Source organism: Hippichthys cyanospilos, chromosome 20 (assembly GCF_059441005.1).
Source record: "Hippichthys cyanospilos isolate Australia breed blue-spotted pipefish chromosome 20, RoL_Hcya_1.0, whole genome shotgun sequence".
Lineage (NCBI taxonomy): Eukaryota > Metazoa > Chordata > Actinopteri > Syngnathiformes > Syngnathidae > Hippichthys > Hippichthys cyanospilos.
In genome coordinates this window covers 12,758,069-12,774,659 of record NC_142388.1, presented here as the reverse complement: position 1 = coordinate 12,774,659, position 16,591 = coordinate 12,758,069, and the positions used below count along the sequence as shown (strand labels likewise).

At 37.9% G+C, this 16,591-nt stretch overlaps 1 protein-coding gene across 3 annotated transcripts in view; it reads left to right on the top strand.

The window, feature by feature from the left end:
- Window positions 1-16,591, top strand: part of disp1 (dispatched homolog 1 (Drosophila)) — a 79,520-nt gene that overhangs the window by 37,810 nt on the left and 25,119 nt on the right. Inside the window, exon 1 of one of the 3 annotated variants that reach the window (XM_088403540.1) lies at window positions 13,222-13,339. The exons of the other annotated variants lie outside the window; for them this stretch is intronic. The gene's annotated coding sequence lies outside the window, so the exon portion shown is untranslated. Of the gene's footprint in view, window positions 1-13,221; window positions 13,340-16,591 lie in introns of those variants that run through there. 3 annotated transcript variants of the gene reach the window in all.

The following is a 16,591-nucleotide window of genomic DNA, read 5'->3' as shown; positions in this document are numbered from 1 at the left end:
TGAAAGAACATCAGTTAAAAGAAGTAGTATACTCTTTTAAGTACATGCTTGGAAGAAAAAGGTGTTTCGAAATCTATGAATTGTTCTGAATAAACTGCGACATGGTTACTGAGCAAAGTTTTGCTCTGATCAACCAAAGTACAAAAAAGCTGATGGTATCGTGTGCCAGATCACTAACCACATTTACGTTACGCCTGCCCTGTGAGGTTTAATATGAAATCTGATTCAAGAAACAGTTCCATTGCAAACATTTTGTATTTGAGTCTAAAAATTCTTGACAGATGAGACTGACATTGCAGCACACTTTTAAACATCCCCATACAAATCTGGAAGCAGTGCAGCCAAAAGAAACATTACAAAATGAAAAGAGCTGACTGTTGTAAGGTGTTAGATGTAAGTCAGTCCAACTGATAGAGTCTAGGCTCCCTCCATTGGCCTGTTCTTCAGGTCGGCAGGCGACGCAATGTAATTATGAGCTGGAAAAGTGAACTGCAAAAATTTGCGCAAATAATGCAACATCCCAATCGATTCTCACAACTCTATACCCAAGTATATCCGACCATCATAGTTGCCGAATGCAGAGGTGTTCATTGAGTCAATCGTGGTTGATCGGTGAACCGCCTAGCTGTTGTTGGTCACCCGCATGTTATCGCACTACATGGAAAAAAAGTATTAGATACTTGTCACGACCTTGTTTCAGGTACTTATCTCATGAAAAACACAGCCGAGTAACTGCCGCACATTTTATAGCAATTTGTGACCAAACCTTAGCATGTTTGTTCTACTGATATTAAAGAGATTTGGTTAAATCAAAGTTAAATGAATACTGTGGTTATACTGTTGGTATACTGTGCAATAATGTACAAATACAGAATTACTTTAGAGGCAGATTTGATGTATATGTGTCTTAGTTTTGCACTTAAATGTGAAGTCTGCCACTTGTTTATATTTAATTTTAATACATTTTATTTCTATACATGTGTGGCAACACGTTTTACACAATATACTTATAACATAAATATAGTAGGATTTTGTTGACTAACCACCTTTGCAGTGCAGTAACTAAGTTATCAAATTACTTTTTGGAAGAAGTACAACATTCCCAACACTTGTAGTTTCGTTGGATTGGTGGTGAAGTCATGTGACATGTATCAACCAAAAGGGATGTCTCAAGCAACAATAAATACATCTAATAACATTAGTGGGGAAACTGTAATTCAGTGTGGCAGAATAAAAGTATTTTCTCTTTGCAGCTTATGCTATACTCCTGCTAACTGACCAAATGAAGAAAATCAGATTCATCTGATTGACTTCTTTTACAGAGCTAGTCCTACGGCGATAATACAGCTCTTGATTTAAAACAGTCCCAAGCTAAAACTAAGAAAACAAGCACACAAACAACTTCCTCTGAATTAAATTTGTACTATAAGATCATCTGTCCACTATGAGGTCATTAATGGGCAACTCCTCAGACAGTGCATGACAACTACTAAAGAAAATCTTTTGAAGTGAGCAACACGGTCAAGAAGAAAGGTCTGGACTGGCTGTTTTTTTATTGTAGCTGCAAAATGGGCAAACACCTTGGTCTTTTTCCATTTCTTGCTAGTGAATTTGTGGAAAAAACATCACTCCCTTCTTGTCACCCTAATGACCTTTCCATTCTTAATACTCACTCTGTGCATTTGTTTTTTTCCCTCTCCCTTCTTCACCATATTTGCACCTATGTTTGAGTCTGTCAGACATCCAAAAGGTTTATGACAGCAGGATGTGATCTCATTCCTCCGCCAACATTTTCAACCACACAAAAAAATTGTCCTTCCCAACTCCATCCAGTCCCCCGCCCTCAGAGGCCTGCAGAGAAATTTGACACGCGGATGTGATCCTTTAGGTTTTATCATCGGTTTTCCTTCAAGCAATTTCTCGTCAGTCGGCTCTCTGGTATCCGGTTTTAAATTCTCAGTCTAGGACCTGTTTATCTGGACTGAAAATGAAACACAGAATTTTATTCATTTGTTCATTCATGTTGTACTGCTTTACCTGGGGTTGGGTCACGGGGGCAGCAGCTTGGGCAGGGAAGCCCAGACATCCCTCTCTCAGGCGACTTTGTCCAGCTCCTCTGGGAGGATCCCCAGGCATTCACAGGCCAGCCACGAGACATAGTCTCTCCAGCCTGTCCTGGGTCATCCCTCTGGCCTCCTCCTGGAGAGACAAGCCCGGAACACCTCACCAGGGAGGTGTTTGGGAGGCATCCTAATCAGATGAGCAAGCCACCTCAATTGTGTGCTCTCAACATGGAGCAGCTTGACACTGAGGCCCTCCCGGATGACCGAGCTTCTTGCTGTCTATTATGATAAGGGACATGATCAATGATGAAGGACAGCCTTGGCGGAGTCCAACCCTCACTGGAAACAACTTAAACTTAATGCCAGCAATGCACACAGAACTCTGACATTGGTGGTACAGGGACCGAACGGCCCGTATCAGGGGATTCGGTACCACATATTCCCGAAGCAGATGAAACTCCCTTAGGGACACGGTCAAACATCTTCTCCAAGTCCACAAAGCCCATGTAGACATGTTGGGGTAACTCCCATGGATCCTTCAGGATTCTGCCGAAACACAGTTTTTTTCTATGGTTTATTCACTCTAGAAAAAAAAATGTATACAACCATTATTTATATTTATATTTTCAATGACAATTGTCTTGCTAGTTGTGTCATCCAAGATAGTGCCACCATTTTCTACATGGACCTTTCTTGCAGACTCATGCAGCGTTGTAATTAATGCAACAGAAGAGACTGCCCTAAAAATTACAATGTTGTAAAGTAACTGGGACTTGTCAAGAGACTATGACTGAAAAAAAACATGTAAAAAAAAAATGACATTGATTGATAGCATTGAATAGAAAGCATTTTTTTGTGTTCACCTTAATCTATTACAGATTTGTGCCCAGTAAATATTCCATTTTCCATTGCTAAGCATAGGGTATGAACTTGAACTGAGATTAATTCATAAACATAATACAAATTCTAAATATAAATTAGTGGTTGCGTGATTTTTTGGGAGGCGGGGTATTTAATTTATGATATTGAGAGCAGTTTGGGTTTCCTGTATTGCTCTAAAACTGGGGTGTCAAACTCATTTTTACTGTGGGTCACATTGTAGTTATAGTTTCTGTCAGAAGGCCGAAATAAAATTTACGTGTGTTTGTCACACACTTACCTACATTTGAGATCAGAGGCTGGTAAAAAAAAATCAAAATACAGATTGGGAACAACTTTTTTTTTTTTTTTTTAAGATAACTTACAAGTTCGGTATTTTAGCCCAAAACCTGGTCAAATTAGCATTTTGCGGGCCACATTAAATGATGTGGCCAGCCGGATCTTGCCCACGGACCTTGAGTTTGACACCCGTGCTCTAGAACACTACATCCATAAGTTTGGGGGTCGTTTTAGGTGGATTGTCTTGAACAATGTTCCCCAGTTAGCAGGCAAAGATCCCAATACCTTGGCCACAGAGGTCCCAATTGCAAAAGGTGGTCGGATCCACATTTTTTCCATGTGCTGAAATGACTTAGTTTATGAATCTGGATGTCAGGGTTCGAGCAGATTGGGGGGAAAAAAATTCTGGATTTTACTGGTCTTGTGTAGCGTTGAGACTTTTACACAAAGCAGGCTAGGTGGATATGATTATCTGTTTGTGGTGTTTGAGGCTTCTTCTGATGAATGGGATGTCTGAAATTTCGACTGTCTTGTAATTCTAGCCAAATTGATGCTTTTCATTAGTGCCATGAGGTTTTGGTATTGGTACTGATAAGGCAATGTTGTGTGAGGGTTCATGTTCTCCTTCGAAAATAATATTTTGTTTACATTTTGTCTTTTTTGGATGAAGTCAGACCAGCTGCCTCTTGCTCTTCTTTAACCGTCTCCTTTTTATCAAACGTCCCTGTCACCCTGTTTGCAGTTTGATCAAACTCCATGACTGTTCAAGCAAATTAAGATCTCTTCTTTCCAGCTTTGCTCTTTAGTTTGCAAGTACCCCTCATTTGCAATGCTTTCCGTCTGCTGCTTCCTTTCTTCTACTTGATAAGGACCTTCTGTTTGCATACCACCTCTCTTTCTCCATCTTCTTTTGGGTCAGTCCCTCCCACACTAGTCTCCCTTTGAAAGACAACAGAAAGAGGATTTCAGATTGAACCATGTCCTTTCCCAGACAAGCAACCAGCTCAGGCCATCGAAACAAAGAGAAGGCAAGACACAGATATTGAGATTTGTGAAATTACAATAATTATGAATCGCTACTCTATACTACTGTATGTAGATTTCTTTAGTATAATGAATTTGAAAAAACTGCCAAAAGTAAGTTGTGAGTCTGTTACTAATTTGTATGCATGTTGTTCTCCTGCCAAATAGCAGCTCACCATTGATTTTGCATCCAGCACAAAAACAAGCTCAATTAATGACAGTAGTGTGGTCTGTGACTTTCCCAGTTTTATTTCATGACTCATAAAATTTTACAAACCATAGTAGAAGTTTTGGTTCAAATTTATGCTAATGGGATAAATTACTCATACCACGAATAATTCATTTTTCTTTCAGTATTTCAGTTTATTTTCATTTGAGAAAAATTAAATAATTGGAAAGTAGAGAAATAAGGTTAGGGTCTTCATGCATCACTTCTTTAAACTTCTCTTGCAATTTTAAAAGAAAATATACGTTGAGGCAAGAAATTTTGCCTGTTGCGATTTCAATAATGTCAATTTGTCAATTTGGACTGTGTTAATAATCAGTTATATAGTGTAACCCCACATTTTTCCCGGTTAATGAGGACCGGTAATTCCCGATAAGTGAAAAACCGCGAAGTAGATGGTAGTCGACGGTTGCATCGGGAGCCAATCACGTGCCTTGTGGGAGTGTCCGTCACGCTCATTAAACTCACACACGCTGTTAGGTAGATGCGAAGGAAGAGCAGGAAAGAACAGCACTGCACCTGAGCGTTGTAAATCTAGTACCTAGATTTCTTTTGTAATTGGGGATTTTAAGTCAAAACTCTGATCGTTATCATGTTTGGTCGGCTACAAGCTTCACTCTGATTAGACATCTGGGCACCGCTAATATAACCACGGCTCACCATGAGACTATTGCCAAAGGGATGGGAACGGAAAGGGACAACTTTACAGCTACTGTAAAAGGTTTAATAATTTAAGATTTAAGTAAATATATGTACTTAGGTAGTTCGACATCCTAGGCGTGCCAGTGGCAAGTAGAGTAATAGTTAAATCGTAAGTCTGGCATGCAGGGAACCTTCACAGCACGTCTCTCCGCTCTACAGTTTTTTGTTTGTTTTTTTTTTAATGGAAAAAAAAATCCGCAATGCACTGAGAGCCCGATAGGAGAGGCGTCAAGTAATGGAGCACTGTAATATCAATTTCTTGCTGAAGATGATCTTAGTTTCTCATTGGTTGATAAACTTACATACAGTGGTTCTAGAAAGCTGCTCACCCTTGTTCAAATGCCATGTTTTTGTTACATGCTAAAGAGATACTAATCTTATTTAGCCAGTATCAGCAATAGAAAGCTTATATTTTGGCTATAATTACTGTAATTCCCCAAATAGAAGACATACTTTTTTTTCCCCAAAATTTTAAAAATTTGATTTTTTTTTTTTTCCCCCGGCGCCATTTGAGAAATATTGATCGGTCAGCCACATAAGGCGAATTATAATCTCTGTGAATGGTAAATTCTCACATCCTACATAAAGTTGAACTTGTTCACAGTTACTCTTGAAGTCCTAGCAAATTCTGTCTATTTATGATTGCCAAATCATCACATAGCCCAGCTTATGGCTTTTCACCTGCCAATTTATATGAGTGAACATGTGCATGTGATGTCATTCTCACCTTTGTGGTGCCAGTCAACACATCACAGAAGAATGTTGACTTAAAGTGCTGCTCAACTTCTCTGCCAATCTCTTTAAGTCTATGCCAACTGCTTTAACCGCTTACTCTCTTGTCTGCCATCTGCTTTTATCTGTATGTTGCGTATTGATAAAAACCAGACGGGTTGGCCATCTGGATAATGCATGTGTCTTTCCAGCATAGTATATATCAGCACGACAAATCAAATGTATCTATAAAATTTAGCTTTTAATTCTAAGAAAAACAGCCTGCTATGTTTAAAGACCATTGGAACCAAAGTGAGTAGCAGGAACTATTTACGTCAACATTTGAAACAGTGACACAGAAGAGCAACATTTTTTGTGTGTGTGTGTTCATGACTCAAAAGAGCACAAAAAGCCCTCTGACTCCACCCAACAGAACACATCAGCGCCATCTTTTCTCAAATTGTTTTGGATATGACAGGAAAGCCAGGTGGCAGCTCGCCACAGATTTGATCGCGCTGCTCATTGCCAAAGTGACATATCAACATGCTGAACAACTTCTTCAGGTTTAACCCCTTCACTCCCATTGGGATATTACGTCCCACAACTTTTTATAAAAGGCATCCCGGCAGTTCATTACACACCTATTTCCAGATTCTAGTGGCATTTAGCAAATTTTCCATACACAACAAGCCAGTGCTGGGCCTACTGTCAACGAGGTAGCTTGCGTTGTACAATTTCTTGTGAATTAACCATCAAGTACTGCAGAAATATATTGATTATATGTGCGATATATGTCAATACTTTAAATACTTTCTATCATATATAACATTACATCAATCGGTGTTTCAAATAAACCCATTGGGCTATATAATCCCATCATAAAATACCAATGGGACAAAATATCCAAAGGCCTGTAATCTAATCTATGTAAATGGGAATTTTTTCACTAGTTTTCCAAGTATCCTCGGTTTATAAGAAAGTAATATATGCCATAAGATTTTTTCAGGGAAAAAAAAAGATCTGTAATAAAAGGGTTAGCAATATACAGTACTAGTAGCCTAGAAATACCATCAGCATCCATAAATACATGTGCCATCCATCAGAAAGGTTTTACAGCATGGTTCCACCATGAGTCAACATTGAAGAGGGGGTGTGATGTGTTTATTTCGCTAGAAGTGCTATGAGACGTATGAGACAATGAGCTGCCTGTCAAGCCATGGTACCGTAGTCAAAGGCAAACATTCTCTGGAAGTCCGCTAATTCTTCAAAATAAACTATTCTAATGGTACAAGTAACATGTTACATGAACACAATTGTAACGTTTTTATTTTGCAATTCTTCCCAGAAGCATAGTCATGACAACACTAAACCAACTTGATCATCTTTTGTTCCCAGAGAAGTATGGCGTTATATTTGTGCCACAATTACGAGCGTGCGAAAAAAACATTTGAGCGGAGAAAATCAAACTGAGCGAGCGAAAACAGATTTTGAGCGCAAGAAAAAAAAACTATTGAGCGCGTAATGATAAGCGTTTGAGCGCGCGCCGATGGAGTTTGAACACAGAAAAAGAAATTGCTCGCTCAAAATTCCTTTTTGCTCGTTCGGGATAGCCCTCTCTCGCTCAACATCTCGCTCTCGCTCGCGATACTCCTCCCTCCCTCGCTCAACATCGCGCTTGCTCAACATCGAACTCTCACTCGCTCGAGTCGTCCTCTGCGCTCGCTCAGTTCTGCTCACACGTTACGTTTGTGCCACAAAACCAGCCAATCAGACCTTGTAAATGCACTTTGATTGACAGCTTGGTATCCAATGAGATTGCTTGATCGCTATCCATTGACGCACTCTGTTTGCCCTGTGTTCACCTGGAAAGGGCAAATGAGAGTGCGTAAACATAGACTTGGGCTGGAGAATTACTTTTAATATTATTATTATTACTGTATTGTATCATTTGACAGAAATACCTTGTTAGTTTTTGTACTTTAATAATATAAGCCCACCTCCTCCCGCCCACGTCGATGTGACGCACTCTCGTTTGCTCGTTCCGGGTGAACACAACAAGCAATCTCATTGGATACCAAGCTTTCAATCAATGTGCTTTTACAAGCTCTGATTGCCTGGTTTTGTGGCATAAACGTAACGCGTGAGCAGAACTGAGCGAGCGCAGAGGACGACTCGAGCGAGCGAGAGCTCGATATTGAGCAAACGCAATGTTGAGCGAGGGAGGGAGGATTATCGTGAACGAGACCGAGATGTTGAGCGTGAGAATGCTATTGCGAGCGAGCAAAAGGGAATTTTGAGCGAGAAACTTCTTTTCAAGAACTTTTTTCTGCGCTCAAAATCTGTTTTCGCTCGCTCAGTTTTATTTTCAACGCTCAATTTTTTTTTTCCGCGCGCTCATAATGGTGGCACAAATATAACACCATAGAGAAGCAGGCTCCGATGTAAGCAGCCCACTGCTATTCTGAAATGACATTCAAATTGTCAATTCAGGGCATAAAAACCCCAACTATCAAGCGATGACTAACCTTCGATTTTTTTGTTTGTTTTTTTTCCCAATTAGCAGGTTTTTTTTTTCTTGATCGACCTGGGTTTTTTGTATTTGTTTTGTTTGCTTGACAAAACCACTCTATAACAATTCTTTTATGTTATAATATGTGGAACAGCTGTCTTAGCAAAAACTACCAAGTGCCTTTGCACAGTTCTAAATCAGACAATTCTCATTTCATTTCAATTTATTGATGGCCATTGACAGGTGGCCAGCACTACAATATGATTAAATACAGTAATACTGAATCATTTTCTGTTATGATTAAGAAGCTATGCAAAAACATACAAAGAACCCATGAAAATAGTATGTGTCAAATTCAAGGACCGGGTGCTAGGATTGGCCTATTACTTCATTTTATGTGGGTCATAAAGGTAAATGTTTGGAAATTTCAACACTATTTTATGAGATCTATCCTCTAAAACGATGGTGTCAAACTAATTTTTGTTATGGGCGGCATTGTAGTTATTGTTTCTGTCGGAGGGCCGTTATGACTGAAGTCAAATAATTTAAATATGATCATCACACATTTACACATTTTGAAATCAGTGGCCACAAAAAAACTTAAAAAGGGAGATTGATAACAAAAATGGTCAAATCTATAAGCAACTTCAAAATTTGGGATTTTAGCTAGAAATTTGAAGTCATAATTAGCATTTTGTGGGCCATGTAAAATGATGTGGCAGGCTGGATCTGGCCCCCGGGCCTTGAGTTTGACACCTCTGTTCTAAAATACTGTATCAACATTGTAAATTCTCCTCCCTATTAGTTATATTGATAAATCCCAAGCATTATCTGTACGGTTTCCATTTTAAAATAAATTGACTTCAAATTTAACATTGTTTTCTTTAACTAGCTTCTGATTTCAGAACTAGTGATTCCTTAATTTGTTGTGGATATAGTATGCAGTAATATGAAGCGATCACAACAGCCCTCCAAGGGGGAAAAAAATACCATGTTGCCCGTCACGAAAAAGAGGTTGACACCCCTACTATTGCTTCTTCTAATTTAATTGGTCAGCCCCCCAAAAAAGATATAACATTTAATCGTGTATTAATGCTTCGCTGCTTATAAATTGCAATTCAAAGCAGAATTTAGTTTTGACTATTTTGCGCTCTTAAAATTCAAATTTTATGATGGCTACTCAAATGCACACTTCACAGTGATCAGTGTATTTCATCTAAACCATTTGTGCACGTAAAAAAATCCTCATAGACTTAGTAAATCAATTTTGCTGGGAAAAAAATATTTTCTCAGCAGGGGAGAGGTTTTATCACCGAGTATGCTCGGAAGGCAGAGGGCCGTACCTGGCTTTAATTCCAGCTGTCTGCCAGGATTAAGGCACAGTTCATATAGCAAACAGTAATCATCTGCAGTCGTGAGGCACTCTTGCGCATCTGGCCTCCAGGCCAGTCAAAGCCCAACAAGTCAGATGGTGCTTTGTGATCATCTCTAATAATAATACTGATAGCAAATGCGCTGATGCATGGTGACGTCCTTACCTTTCCAATTACCATGAGTATCGTATGAGGCAATATAACGCAACGCGGGGGTTTGCCTGCATGGAGCTAAAAACTGCAAACCACATCAAAGACCAATCTGTGCTTGGAGGGACAAGAGGCCCAACAGGAAACCCACAGGCCCTTCAGATGACTGCCCACAACTCATCAAAGTGACTAGTGTAGCAGACAACATCACAAATATAGAAGGGAGAAGTAAAACTTGAGGAGGATGGAATTACAAGAAAATCATCTTTTCATTTTCAAGGTAACTACAGTCTTAGGTCATTAAATATGATATTAGCTGAGTTTCATATTGAACCTAAATACATTTTACAAAATCACAGCTGTTGGACTGAAGTAAATGATGGATTGAAGAATAGGAACAAAAACATGAGTCGATCCCCGAGCGGCTCTGCCCAAATTGCTCCTGTAGAACAAAGATTCAAAAAAATGTGGAAATTCTATCCGTTTGACATTCCTTGTAGTGAGAATGAACGTCTCCCACCTAATTAGCGCTAACACCCCCGACATCTGCCAACAAGGACTCGAGGGGGAAAAGAGTGACTGAAAGTAGGTGGTGAATTAAAGGCTATGTTACCTGGCTATAGTTCTTGTTAAAGGATTCGGCCAGGATTTTACACTTTTTTTTTTTTTTTTTAGTTTTGGGGAATTGAAAAGTTTCAGTAACGGGACAGTGGTCATCAGAAAGTATTTCAATAATGCATCCTGGCCAATATTTGGTAAAGACACAAGAAGCACAGCTTAATCTCCCTACTCTCATTACTATACTAGTAATGAGAAGGCTCTGAACATGATATTCTAAATGTTGTAAATAAATTATTTTGACTGACGTATGTACATGCATGCCCAACCACACAATGCACTTAACAAACATACACATGCCTCCTTTTTGGCAGATGGACAATTTTAGCATTAAATTACACAAGAACCTTACCCTGAGACACACTTTTTAATGCGACATTTTTAGGATCCAACATTACGGAAGCAAAAAGTTAAACTTTTAGAATGAGATTTCCTTGCGAATTGAGCAACCAATGTTCTGTTCAATGAAGAAAACCCAGTCAACTTTTTATGACATTTGGGTTCAAAAACCTAGGGGTCAAGTGTTTAAAAACACAAATATGAGTATATTTGGGGTTATGCATGATACATGGCCTTTCAGGGTCTGAATATTGCCAATATTCCGTCTTTTCAAAGTTATTGACTTTATGTGAACGTAGCGTATGATCCCAAAAGACACTTTATGTTGATAATTTGTACAAATCTATGAATGAAGTTAATTTTCTTTTTTTTTTGTTATTTCCAAATGCCTCAAGAAATCAGACTTAAAATAATTAAAATATGTTGTAAAGCAGACAATGACTATGTTTATATGCAGTCGGTATTTGATTTTGAGCATAATTTTAAAATTCAGGTTTCTAATATATTCAGAATATCTACATGTGCATGCGTTGGTAAAGTAGATTATGTCATGTAGTATGGATGTCATGACATAAATAGACATTTCAGCTTCATACTTTGTTCTGTCAATCAAAACATATCCACGTATTCATTTCATTCACTAAAGTAATTGGTTACCTCCTCACTCCCAATGTGTGGTTCTTTGGGGCATTTACATGTTGCCTTGTTCGTTTACCTCCTGTTGAAATCAATGTTTAGCATGACTTTGATTGATTAATAGACAGTCTCAATACCTGCAGCTCTTCAGGAGAAATACAAGATGGTCCGATTAGTTTAAAATCACATATGGTGATGTTTTTGTTTTCCAGTTGAAGAGAAGGATGGTCATTTATTGGTGGATAAGGCCCTGTCAAAGACAGAGAAATAAAGACATAGTTTTAATTGAATACACTTTTTTTAGACCAGTGGTCCTCAAAGTGGGGTCTTCAGGCTCCCGGGTTTGTGGTCCGTGAAATAAGTCGGGTTATTAACTCATTCAATACCAGGGACAGATTTTTACGTTTTTTTTAGAGTCTGGACATTCAATCTCAGATACCTAAATATGAAATTGATACTCTAGTACATTAAGGACATTAATATCCAGATACTTAATTATTAAATTGATACTTAAGTGTCTGGGATTGAGTGTCAGGACTCCTTAAAAAAACACACGCACAAAAAACGTGAAAATACATCCATGGCATTGAATGAGTAATATTTTTTTTTTCATTTTGTTTTATATTAGATTGTGAATGTATTCATTATTTTTCAATAAAACATCAATTCGTCCAGTTTAATATATTTTAAAATATGTAATAATTTTGACATTTGTCAAATAGACCCATGTAATCCATGTCATCATCAAAGAACTTGATCATTTACTCACTAAATGTTTGGCAGCAACCTGTTGGCGAAAATTGACCCAGTTTGTTATGCGGAAGTGTGTAATTTGCAATATATGTTTTCTAAACTTCGATATAGCTGAAAATTAACACATATACATGTCAAATTGAATCTGTGAATAAAAAAGGGCTAATATTTTTGTCTTGGATGATTTTTGTTTTTGTTTTGTTTGTCCAATCATTTGCAATGGAGGTCCTTGGAAACTTTGCTTTCCTAAAAGGGGTCCCTGATTCCAAAAAGTTTGAAAAACCCTGTTTTGGACAAGTTTTCTACGGCAGGGGTTCTCAAACGTTTTGGAAAGCAAGTTTTCCAAGGGCCCCCATTGCAAACAAAATAATTTAAGACAAAAATAAGTGCCCTTTTTATTCAGCAGCATATTCAATTTGACAACATGTATATTTGTTACTTTTCAAATTGCACACTTAACAAACTGGGTGTTTTTCCCAAACAGGTTGCTGCCAAACAGTTGGTGTCTAAATAATCAGGCTCTTTTGATGATGACGTGGATTATGTAGGTCTATTTGACAAATATAAAAGAAAATATTACATTTCGAAAGATATATTAAACTGTTTGAATGTATTGTTTTATTGCAGCATAGTGAATACATTCACATTTCAATGTAAAATGAAATAAAATCAACACAAATATATATTTTTATTAATAACCCAAATTATTTCACGGACCCCTGCAGTCAGGCCACGGACCCCCGGCGTACCGCGGACCCCACTTTGGGAACCACTGTTCGACTGCACACTGGTTGGCAATGAGCGGGTTAAAGCCCGGACGGCGGCGGTCCTATCAGTGAGTTTCGGTCCCGGCAGTCCCAGCCCACCGCCTCCTGCCGGCCTGCCTCACTGGCTTCACTCCCTCCCGAGAAAAAGGTAGTATGTGGCCGCTGTGCAGTTGCTCGTCTGACATGCTTCTGTCTTTTCCTCGCTCTCGGTTGTTTATTCAGTCTGCGGATATTTGCGCTGCACGCGAGGACTTTTTTGGAAGTCGACAATTAGGCGCCGCGTGTTGCGAGGAGTAGCGTTGGGACCAACGGTAGGTTGAGAAGCAGTTGTGGCGTGCTGCTTTTGCTTGGGGCCGCTTTTCGCGTCTGGTGGCGCTTTCTCGAACCGAGCCATGTAAGAAGCCGAGTCGATATCGTGATGTTGCTTGGTGTCCTTTCATTTATGTCAAGTCAAGTGTGTGTGCCACCTCGTGACTGTGATGTGTCGCAAACATGCTATTTATTCCTAAATTTAAAAAAAAAAGTATGGCTATGCAGTTAAATGTTTGGCAATGTGGGGGAAGTAAGCATAAAACAAGCAAATCAGGAATTGGGTAAAATGGTTTTAAAACTCGCTTTTGAGTTTTAGTTTTGGCTATTAATCTCAAGTAGTTTGAAAAGCACCCCCGCCTCGTTGTTTCCAAACCACAAACGTTCTCTAAATCCTGACAGTGCATATTCACTTTTTAAATTATCATTATACTGTAATAAGTTTGTGACTAGTACGTTTGGGTTTTTTTTCATGCAAAACGTTTGTGCATAGTTTGTTAACATGGCTGTGTGGGCACTATTTTCTATTTGTGGATGAATTTCCCTGCACGCTTAACAGTTTTAGTGTAGGTTTAAAAAAAAAAAAAAAAAAAAAAAACTTTTCTCACGTGTCTATTCTCCCCCAGTTAAATCCCACCAAAATATTGTGCTGAAAAAAAGAGCATGTGTTTGCCTTATTTCCCTCTGATAGGACAATGCAATAACCGTCTTAAGTGTCAGTGCTGTTGCCCAGAATGGTATGTTAAACAGTCCAGCTGTAAAAGGCGACCCTTGGGGGTGGTTTGCGGGGTCAAATATGTCCGTAGTCTCTCCTGACAACTAGAAACATGTCAAAGAATACGCTGAGCTGTTTGTATCTATTGAGGTGTTCTCTATGTTGATGTGAACTGTGGGTAATAATCTCTTAACTGAGACTTGGTAATTACTGCATATTAGCTCAAATTAAAGACTTCCCAGGTGCCTCAACTTGTGGTACTGCAGCGCGCTGTCGCCCAAGGTGTCTCAGTTATCCACTTATCAAAAACTCACATAGGATATTTTTGAAAAGATTCTTTGTCATCAGCTGCGTCATTCCTAACCACTTACTTTCGGGAATTGCTTCAAGTGTCTTGGCATTGCTTTCTGATGCATTAGGGGAAAAGAAATAGCTCATCTTGGCCTCATCCCCATCTGGGTAGGTGATACTGAGGGGATTGCCAATATTTAAAAAGACATGCAGTTCATCTTGATTTTTAATTCTGAAGTATTTCCAACCAATCATCTTTTTTTTGAGATTTTCCTCACTATGGTCGTAGGCTTAATGGTGCGTATCCCCGCTGTCTACGGGCAGTAGGCAGGGGACACTGTGAACTGGTTGCCTCCCAATCGCAGTCAGAAATATTTATCTCTCTGAAATATACTTTAAAATAACAATGGATTTGAAATACTGTATGGTCATTACTTTTCTTTGATGTCAGTAAAAAAAAAAAAAAATATATATATATATATATATATATATATATATATATATATATATATATATATATATATATATATATATATACATGCTAATCTCTATTGTCAGAAGTAGCAACTGGTATACTTGCATGCTTGCTCTCAATGATTTAAATTGAATTATTATCTTAATTGCCAATCACCACAACTGTGTCTAGCCCTGATTAAAAATCTTTACAGGTGCTTTACAGATAGCCGTAAAAGCAAGACACCCTGTTCACCCTCAATGTATTAAAATCCTATAAAGTTTCCCACAAAATATTTCCATTCTATTCATATGGGTTAGGGTTAGGAACATTTTTTTGCTTTTTGAGTCCAACGGATGATTTCAAATATTTGTGAAGAGAGTTGTGGAACAAATTAAGTTCATGAAGTAAGGCTCCACTTTATTTGTATGTCCATTTTCAGACACATATGTGATTTACTTTTGCTTACACATAAAAAAATGTAAAGACTCGTACTTCTTATAAATAATGTTTGTCAACACCCTGAAGTGACACCACTAAATTAAACAACTGGTACGACTTTTTTGAAATGTGGAATTTATTTATTTATTTATTTTTGATGGGCAGCTCAGTGGCTCAGTGCATAGCATATCTGCCTCACAGTTAATGGGACCTGAGTTCAAATCCACCTCCCTCTGTCCTTCCTGTGTGGAGTTTAAAATCATTGTAAAACTAAAATTATTGACCAAAATATTTTAAATGATTTATATTCATTTTAAAAATTTTATTAATAAAGATATATTTCAAACCATCATTGTAGAAATGAAATTCTATACTGTGGTACTTCTATTTACGAAATTAATTAGTTCTGGAAGTAATTTTGTAACATGACTATTTCATAAGCAGAGGCGCTTTTTACATCTAATCTGTTCCAATGCCCCCAAAATGCTCCCAATCCTTTTAAATTAATTTTATTAAATTATTAAATACAAATTCATCAAAAACAGTAACAAATACATATTAGAATTACATTAGTGTGGAATGATCAAAATATATCATGTAAAGAATCATTAAAAAAAAAAAAAACTTTAAATTACCTCAATCATATTTCCTGTAGCAGTTGACAATCCAAATGCAGTTTGCCTTGAGATGCTGGTGTGTTGGTGATGAGTGCAGAGAGAGAGAGAGAGAGAGAGAGAGAGAGAGAGACACCTTTTTAGGACATTTAATGTGTACATTTTTATTTTAAATTTTCAAGGATACAGGACTTATTTATAAGTTCCTTAGAGTAATAACATTCATTTTTTGGATTATTTTGAGCATGTAAGTTTACAATAGTAAACTTAGTAAACTAAACTAGTTTACTAGTTCATGCAGTTAAAGGGTCATGCAAAGTGCTTCCTGTTTGATGTCATTGCTAAAGTGCTAACAAACTGCATACAACCTTAACGTCAGACGGTACTATGTTACATATATGTTTTTTTTTTTACAAACATGTTTTCATAAGAATGTGTCCAATGTTAGCTGCAGCTAATATCAACTTTATGTTTGGTAGTTCTACAGTGTACGTTGTTGGTGGGAAGTGGGGATGAAACTAGTAAAGATCAAAAGTGGAAGACTACAGTAAATATCAATGCAAAAAACTATTGTCTCGTTTGTGGGCAAGCTGGCACATTAATAAATGATACAAATGCATCACAAATTGTAACAAATGAAGTTCTAATGATGGGTTGTGATAACGTATTGCATTACAGTCATTTTGGCACGAGCACTGGTGTCTCATGTCGCATAAGTTGCCGTTCTTATTAATTATTT